The sequence below is a fragment of the Epinephelus fuscoguttatus genome, linkage group LG17 (genome assembly GCF_011397635.1).
Source record: "Epinephelus fuscoguttatus linkage group LG17, E.fuscoguttatus.final_Chr_v1".
NCBI classification, from domain to species: domain Eukaryota; kingdom Metazoa; phylum Chordata; class Actinopteri; order Perciformes; family Serranidae; genus Epinephelus; species Epinephelus fuscoguttatus.
In genome coordinates this window covers 36,773,367-36,782,501 of record NC_064768.1, presented here as the reverse complement: position 1 = coordinate 36,782,501, position 9,135 = coordinate 36,773,367, and positions in this window count along the sequence as shown.

Sequence of the window (9,135 nt, the reverse complement as noted above, 5' to 3'; positions counted from 1 at the left end):
TGGTAAACAAACATGGCAGCAGTAAGGTAAGACAACACGTTTACATGTCGTTTTCTATATGTTCTCTGACATTTATCCTAACGATATGAGGCAGTCTTTGTGGAAAAAAGCTTGTTTAGTGGACTAACTTTGCACTTGAAGGTTGCCCGTTCACTTATGTTTTAACAGGTCTGACGCTACTATGCGCCCCGGCTGTATCTAGGCTAACAGCTAACATGCTAACTATTATTTTTATGTCACTAGTCACTTGAAACAAATTTAGGACGATAGGAGACAGGTTGAAATAAACCGAAATTTCCCTTTAAGTTTTTGTTCAAATTTAACAGTTGAGATATAATGTGTTATTTACTGATCTTTAAAGGTTTTGGAAAGCAGAGGTTGTTCGCTATGGAGTGGGGTTGAGCTGAATACTCGGATGAAATGAGTATCCAGTAAGGATGATATACCTTTTTACAAGTATCATCCATGTAAAATGTACCAATATCCGTACTTAAAATGAGGGAATCAGAAATTATCTGACGCTCAATCCAAGATTCTATAAAACATCTTAATAAAGAAACAAATTTAGATACTTCTGATTGATCCACATCAATTTCAAGCTTAAAGGGATAGTTCAGACTTTTTTAAGTGGGTTTTTATGGGGTACTTATCCATGGACAGTGTATTACATACGTTAGATGTCAGTCAGCATGCCCCCAGTTTGGAGAAGCATAAAAAGAGTCCAACACAGAACTTAAGCAAAGTACTTCTGTGGAGGGGGGTCAACAACGAAACATACTTTGTCCAACTAAAAACAAGTCCAGCCAAAAAGAATCAATATCAGTTTGAGTATATGAAGTATATGAGGATGTTGGGGTTCTCTTTGGGAGTGACGAGGATGGATAGGATTAGATGGAAGCAGATGATTCACTGTGGCGACCCCTAAAGGGAAGAGCTGAACGAAGAAGATCACTTTGAGTATATGCTGTATTGGGGGTGTTTTCATTGCTTTACTTTCCCATCAGACAGCCTGTTTCGACAGGGAAGCTGTTATTCTCTGTTGTCATCATAGCCACCAGACTCCATCGGAAAAACAGTCATTTTATCTCTCTTAACATGGGAGCTGGTGGTTTAGCGCTGCTTCGATGAGCAAGTTAATTTGTGTTTGCTTGTTTGTGTGACTTTGATGAAACTGAACTGAGCCTTTTAAATGCCAAAATCACACATCAACAGAAACAGACTAAAGTAGCCATAGAGCAACAACTCCTGCTTTCAGTGATGTTAAATCCCTGTTTTTCGCAATGAATTCTGGCTTTAAAGAGAGCGATATAATGGCTTCATTGTCCCGTTGGAAATCACTGTCTGACTTAGAGGTGAAGCAGTGGAAACACTTTCAATATAATGTACATTTAAACTGATATTGGATTTTTCAGGTGGCTGAAAAACATTTTGTTGCTTCTCCAAACTGGGAACATACCTATAGTCATCTACGGTTTGTAACATACTGTCTATGGTTAGGTGCTTTGTACACCACTTCAAAAAATCAGAACTATCCCTTTAAAATAACTAATGGTTAGGTCTTGACCATTTCCAGTTCAAACTCATTCTAAATACAGACACCATAGATTTTAACAATGACTAGATTCCAGACGCCAAGATGGCACCTGTTCATTCCAGTGGAGTTACTCGCCTTGTGCATACGCGAGTTAAGTTCCAATCGTTATGCGAAGCTAAGCTAACTGACTGCTAGGAGTGTAGCTTGTTATTCTTGACAGACCTGAGAGTATCTCATCCAGCTCTTGGCATGAAAGCAAATGCATACATTTCCCAAAATGGCAAATGATTCTATAATCACTGAGACTTATGAAAAGAAGGTGAAAGGTAAATAAGCATAACAAAGATACAGAGATCAGGTCTGCAAACGATTTTCTCCTTTATCTCTTGCAGCTAAGATTTTTTGTTCTCTGAGTCGATCCTTGCCTGACAGTCTGAATATTTAAGAGTTTAAGTTTAGCTCGCAGTGCCTCTTTGTGTGTATCAGCAGAAAGTCTTGGAGGACATGTTAGAAGGCCACACCTGTCTAAACCTTGACTTATAAAAAGTGTGATCTGGCGAAAAATATTAGTTTTAGCTTTGTAAATGAAATATACCCAGATGCTTTGAATGAATTCTTAAACTATGAGTAAGTTCAAAGTTGATCTTAAATCAATTTAAACTGAGGGAAACTGGCCTGTGGCACATTTAGAAATCATTGAAACTGTTGTTTTAATGAATATGTAATGCTCTGACTCCAGGCCTGAATTTTACTGTTTTTAACAATGAGGGAAAAAAAACACACAAATTTGTGAATTAAACTTCTCAGTGGAGCAGCCGGAGATGTTAGGCAGGTTAGAAGAAGACAGAGGGTTTCAGAAGGAGGCTCATCATTTTTATTCAAGTGTGTTATGGCTTCACTCAGGCCGTGTAACCCAGTGAGTCATTCACACCAAATCATGCACACACACGCACCAAAAAAAAAGAAAAGAAAAAGAAAACATACAAATGTAAAATGTTATGTAAAATGTTCATTTCATTCTGAACAATTCTTAACAATCTCTTCTCTGTGTGGTGAAAAGAGAGGGGACCCATACTGGAGTGTACTGTACAGACATCAGTTTCAAAATTGTGACAGAAGACGTCAGTCGGTTCAACATAACCGCCAAACCACATGGATGCCAACGAGATGGGATATAATCTCCTGTAAGGAATATGGTACATGGTATTATTTGTTCATCAGACCTACAGAAGAACCTATTGCAAAGGATATTTCACAAATAGAAGTTATGGAACACAGCCGTTCTATTATATTGTATTACACAGATAGTAGTGCAATTTGTGTCTCTTTGTCCCTGTCAGAAAACATGGCACTGTTGACAGAGAAATGGCCTGCACATACTGCCACATGCAGTAAACGGCGCCTGGAAGCCAAGCACAGCTACGTACAATATGCCGAAAAAACTAACCGATAACCATCAGGAATAAATTCACCTTAAGTGTTGTTTGATGCTGCGTGGCAGGGAAATGCTCAAGAAAACAAAATGTCGCGCTGTTGGTCTCTTGAGAGCGATGGCGTGTGTGGCTGTTTCTCTGTGCCATCTGTGTTATAGAGTAACATTCAGTGGAGGACCATCAATATGACATGTGGCATGATGGCAGACAAATCTGAGTAATATGTGTGGGAGGGGTTGGAAAAATGATCTGACTCGCAGCTCATGAAAAGCAAATGAGTACATTTGTTTGCTGCTTCCTCTCAAAAAAAAAAAAAAAAAAAAGATCCATTATGGCTAATACATTCCCCAAAATGCTGCTTGGAAAGTTTGACTGTGAACTGAACGGAAGGTAGACGACACTGATAACCGTCAGTGACTCTTATTATAGGTAGGTATTCGCTCAACTCTATCAGTATTGGAAAAGTTTAAAAAATAATTCCACTTTATTACAATTTGGATCTTATTTTTACACTTCATTATTAACAATTACAATAACATTTCATTCACCAAAGTAAATGCTGAAACTTGGGAACAAGGCATCGTCACTGCAACAAAGTCCAGGGAGGGATGAAATGAACAGCCACACCATCAAACAGGTGCTAACAAGCCAATAGTTGGGCCAGATTGCCTCTAGGGACCACCCAACATGTCAATAATAATCCCTAAAGGTTGGATGAAAAAGTTGGTCTGTAAATGGTGATAGACGTTTACAACATTGGGTCATAAATGGGTCTTTCCCTGTCTTTGTTCCTACTGAAGATGTAAATCTTTAAAGCTGCACTGATTGATACTTTTATATGAAAAATGAATTAAATGACGGCGTGTGATCTGGAAAGGATCACTCGTAGTGAGAATTATCACTCAACTCTGCAATTCCCCTAGCTCCTTTTCAGTCTATTTTGGATAAATGTTCTGGTTTTCGTGCCTGCTTTCAACAGAATTGTTTCCAGACAGACAAATTTATCGTATGTTTTCCTACAAAAAGCACTGCACCCAAATTCATACATATCCCAAGGAAGCAGTCCTGAGCGCTTGGAAGGAAGCAGGTGGGGGTGGTGGATGGGTCACAAAAACAAGACTTTTGCCTAGGACTTTGCCCTGGAGTCACGTGTTCGGATCTGTGTCAACTTTGAGTGAACTTTGAGTCATTTTACTCATTAGATTTCAGGTACATCCACACCATGATTTCCTTTCCTAAACCTAACCTCTGTAACTTAACGTCTTTTCTTTGTGAAAAAAGCTCAGCTTATCTCACTGTATGTCAGCTGTTCGGCGGTAAACACCAGGCAGAAAAAGTTAACAACCAGTTAGTGAACATAGCAAAGCAAATATGAAGTTATATTTTTTGTCTGGAATTGGTAGTAATCTAAATAGAGCTACAAAGAGAGTAATAAATTGGGCTTACAGAGCTTACATTCATCATGTCTCCAGATACATGGCTCTAAATATAATGTAAATGGAAAATTCATGAAGTAATAATCAAGCGGTAACCTCCGGGGCTGAAAAGTGAAGCTAACACAGAAGTGTTAAAAACTGCAGTTCCTCTAATGGCCACTTGGGGCTGGCTCCAAAAGCAAGTCAATTCCCACAGATCCCCAGTGTTAAAATGCCAGACTTTACAGCAGCAAATAAAAATGATTAAGCCTAATGCAAAAATTAGTTTTGGTTTTTATTATTAATTGGTACGGGGGTGGATTTATATAACTCACACATTAAAATGTTACTGAGCCTTCAACTTAAGGGCACGGCCACTTTGACTGACAGGTGGCTGCCGTCCATTGACAACGTTGGTTAGCTAACGTAACCATGGTGTAATCCTAGATTCATGGAGTATAGACTAGCCATAGTTGTTGCTATTTCATTGTTAATTGTAATGTTTTGGTTGCCTAAAAAAGTCATATTCAGCATTTGATTGTAATAAAAGATTTGGATGTTCAGGTTTTCCGGTAAATACATTTTGTTTATCAGTTTATGGCTTCTTTTTCATCAGCAAAAAAAAAAAAATGTATCAGCATTATCACACTTAACCATAGCTGTGAATGTACCATAGTAACCAAGCTAGCTGCTAGTGCTCATCCAAATTTGGCCTCTTCTGGCTCCAAAAAATCCAACATGGCGACAGCCAAAATGGCAAACTTCAGGCTTCAAAACAGAAGTCTACAAACCAATAGGTAATGAGGCTACATCCATTATTATAAACAATCAATGGTGATAAGGTTGTGTTTTCAGATTGTTTGGCTGCCTCCAAGTGACCAAAATAATCAATGAATGCTAGTCCTAGTCCACCTGAAAGGTCATTACAACGGTGTGGCTCATTCATGTGTTTTTAATAGGTTTAGACAACAGCTAAACTTTGGTTAAACAGACTATACTTGTTGATTTGAGAATTTTGATGTGATTTGTTGAGGGAATATTGCAAGCATTACCTTTCAAGCTGTTTAATCATCCACCTGCCTAAGTTTCTTTCACCATCTGACATCTTTTTAGCAATGTTGTAGCATTCCCAAATTTCAGCAATTACTGATTGGAGTGAGGCCAAAACTCTAAAAACAAGGCCCAAGTTGCAATACACTGGAACAATCGTCTAAGCTGTTACAGGATGATTATGTTTTGTAAAAGCAAGGGAGTGATTCAGTCTGCTTTGGTGCTGGGTGTGGACGTGGTTATAGACGGTAGGTGTAAGGTCAGATGTCAGTTTTCATCTCCTCATATGAACTCGTTTATCAGGTCTAAGATCTGTCTATACATTAACCACATCTGCTCTCCAGACCTCCGTAACCTCCCAAAAGGTTTGCTAAAGCACAAACAGATCCACCGTGTTTAAATGTGCCCACTTCAACAGAAACACTGACCGCTGTTTCTTCAAGGCACGTATGCTAATGTGTAAAAATACATATGCATCTCAGCCATGAAAAGGCCTTTTTATTCCAAAGGTTGTTATAAACATATTGTACAGGATATTTAGATAAGCTGGTATAGTTCCAATAATGAAACAATGCTTTTAGGGCTTATCTCGGACTCCACGCCTGCTTAGGTTTGACACGACTGAATGGGATCCATGGCATTTTACCATTTGCCCAAACAGAGTGGCATTCACCTTGTGAGGCATGCTCAGCTACCCAGGAAATTAATAGAAGCCTGTTAAACACAAGGCTGCAAAGAATACTGACAGTAACGCTTCCTGAAAGTCAAGGTCCAGAAATTTGGTGTAAGAATTGTCGGTTTCCAGAAACTTTGATTGATTTTGAAGGATAGGACTTGCTGAGGGAATAAAATAGCTCCCAGCCCTGCATAACTTAAAAAAAAAATCCCCCCTTTGCTCCAGTCTTTACAAACCATATACTCAAATATACATTTACAGCTTAAAAGGCCTTTGGAAATTACAAGAAGCGCTTTAATCCTGCTTAATTTAGGAGCTCAGTGATAGTGAATATTTCGTCTTTGACAGCTAGCATTGGGATTTAAAACAGGCCTGTAATCAACTTAAATATCCAGAATTGTCCAAATGTTTTCCAGCCCTGTCTCAAATGATGCCTGTAATGCAAACTGACTCCTGGTGTTCACGTCGCATCAGACGCGGCACAGGCTTCAGTGAGATGATGCATCTCAGTCGCATTTCTCTAAAAATTCCTACTTGTAAATAAGGATTTGATATGTACATTGTATTATTTGGCCGATGCGCTTGCACTTCTGGAATTGTGTTTGTTAAAAGAGCAAACCAAAGAAAAAAGGTGATTCATTCAAACCTGAGAACAAACGTTATTGTACAGTTTGTTTGAATGAAAAATAGAAACGAAAAGTATATCCCTTTAACAACTGCTGGACTTTGGCAAAAGAAACAGCTCGTATTGTAAATCATTCTTAAGACTATTTGCCATTAAGATACATTTAAAGTTATTATGAAATTATTTCCCCATTCATCATACAAAGTTCATGCACTTATCTTTCAAACATAAAAAATCGTCCCTATCCGTTTCCTTCTTCTGATATTTTACAGAAAATGAAAGGATCATACTGACGTTATTAAGTTTCTCTTATCTGTGATCTTCGGCTGTTCTCTCACATTAACTCAGACTCACTGTTTCTGCTCGTTTCTGTGTTGATGCATTTATCAGGTCGTGTTTCCCTAATGGCTCCAAAGTGCATCCAAACCTCCGAAGTTGTCAGTTTAGATCTGCATGCTTTTCCATCACTGTAAACAGTTCTGCTCTCAGTGCTGTGTGGTTAGATCTGAGCAGGGTTCATCAGCAGACCCAGGGTCAGTTGCTACAGGCATGCAGCATATACTATGCAGGACTTTGGAGCATAATCATACACGTCTGTAGATTAAAACTGCTTATAAATTCAGCTGGAGTCATTTAATTGCACTTTGGTAGCTGCAGGTTAAAGGAAATATCCACCTTCTGGTCCTCTTACACTGTCTTATATCACCACTTCATTAACTTGAGTCGTTTGATAAGTCTCCAAGAACCTGTAAATTCACTTAGGCTCCAACTACACTTCCCATAATGCTTCTCAAACAACTTGTCGCACCCAGTCAAGGGACATTTTGTGGAGCTACCTGACCACTGTCTTTGTGAAGAGCATGTCAGTGATGACATGATCTCACAGGAGCATTACTCAGCCTATACACAATTACAAAGTGTGTGTGTCTCTAAAGTTTGAATAAGTAATGATGTCATAGTGATGTCATCAGGGGTACCTCAGCTTGGGCGTGAAATTCCCTTTTTTATTTGAAAGCCTGAGTTACAGGGTTTGCAAAGAGTTGGCGTTTCAGAGGCCTTTAGAGTTGAAAGAAATATGCCATTGAGTTGCATCATGGGAATTGTAGGATCCAGTGTTTTCAGAGCTTGATCCTTACTGCACTCTCAGAAATAAAGGTGCTACCTAGAACCATATAGAGTTCTTCAGCTTGTCCCAGTAGGAGGGCCCTTATTGGTTCCTGGTAGAGCCCTTTTTAAAGGTTCCACCTTGAACCCTTTCAGGAAGTTCTACCTAGAACCCAAAATAAAAGGTTATACCAAGAACCATCTGTGAAGCAATCCACCCAAAACCACTTATGAGAAGTTCTCAACTCTTCTGTGGTGCAATGGTTCCACCCAGAGCTCTCTCTGGGGCTTCTGTCCATAAGCTTTCCGCTGTCTGACGGTACTAACAAGAACCCACTTGGAGAGTTCTATCAGGAACCCTTTTATATTCTAAAGGTTTCATTGAGAACCAAACAAGAGGGACTCTAAAAATAGTAATGGGTCACACTACCCACTCTATGTGGCTTTGATGAAAAAAAAATAATTATATGGAAATAAATAATGGTTATTTTTTCACCATCTTGATTTTTGTATACCAGTGTTGTAGGCCTTAAGAAATTTTTACATTTTCTAACTGTAAAAATGTGAAGCATATATACCAATTAATTTTGCCGAAATACCAGCAGCTAGCGTTGAGTCTCCCTAGCTGGATGCCAAATCCAAAAAAGTAAATGTCTTGCAATAAAATAGAGAATTTCGTAGTGCTTGGGCAGATTTTATTTGCTTCTACTGCCAGCTCTATAAAGTTGGAGTACCAAATAATCATAAATAGCGCCCTGCAGAGGAGCCACCTTCTGTTAAAACATGAATATAGGCTTATTTAGACTATAAGTAAAGCCTAATTTACGCTTAATGTGCTGTTTAACCTTCATTAAAAGCCTCAAATATGTTTTGCGGGTCCACACAGATGTTTTTCTCATTTTTATGATTGGTCAAAAATGGCTCTTTTGATGGTAAAGGTTGCTGATCCCTGCTGTAAACAATCCTCAAGGAACTATCTTCCAAAAAAGTCCCCTTTGGATAATAAGGGTCCTTAGAGGAAGAACCCTTGAAGAACCATTTCTTCAGAAAAATGGTTCTTCAGAAGCAAATGGTTCTGGGTAGACAATCAGCCCTTCAGGAAGAACCCTTTAGGAACCCTTATTTCTCAGAGTGTAGGGACTAAAAGTCTGCACTAATAAGTGCATTATTCTGTTTTTTAAATCTGTCCCCCAACTTCATGGGATACTAAATCACTGAATGACTAAACTTTGGTCAATTCAGGGACCGACTGTAAATGAAGAAACTGCTCTTTTATAATGAAGTTATCCCTATATGAT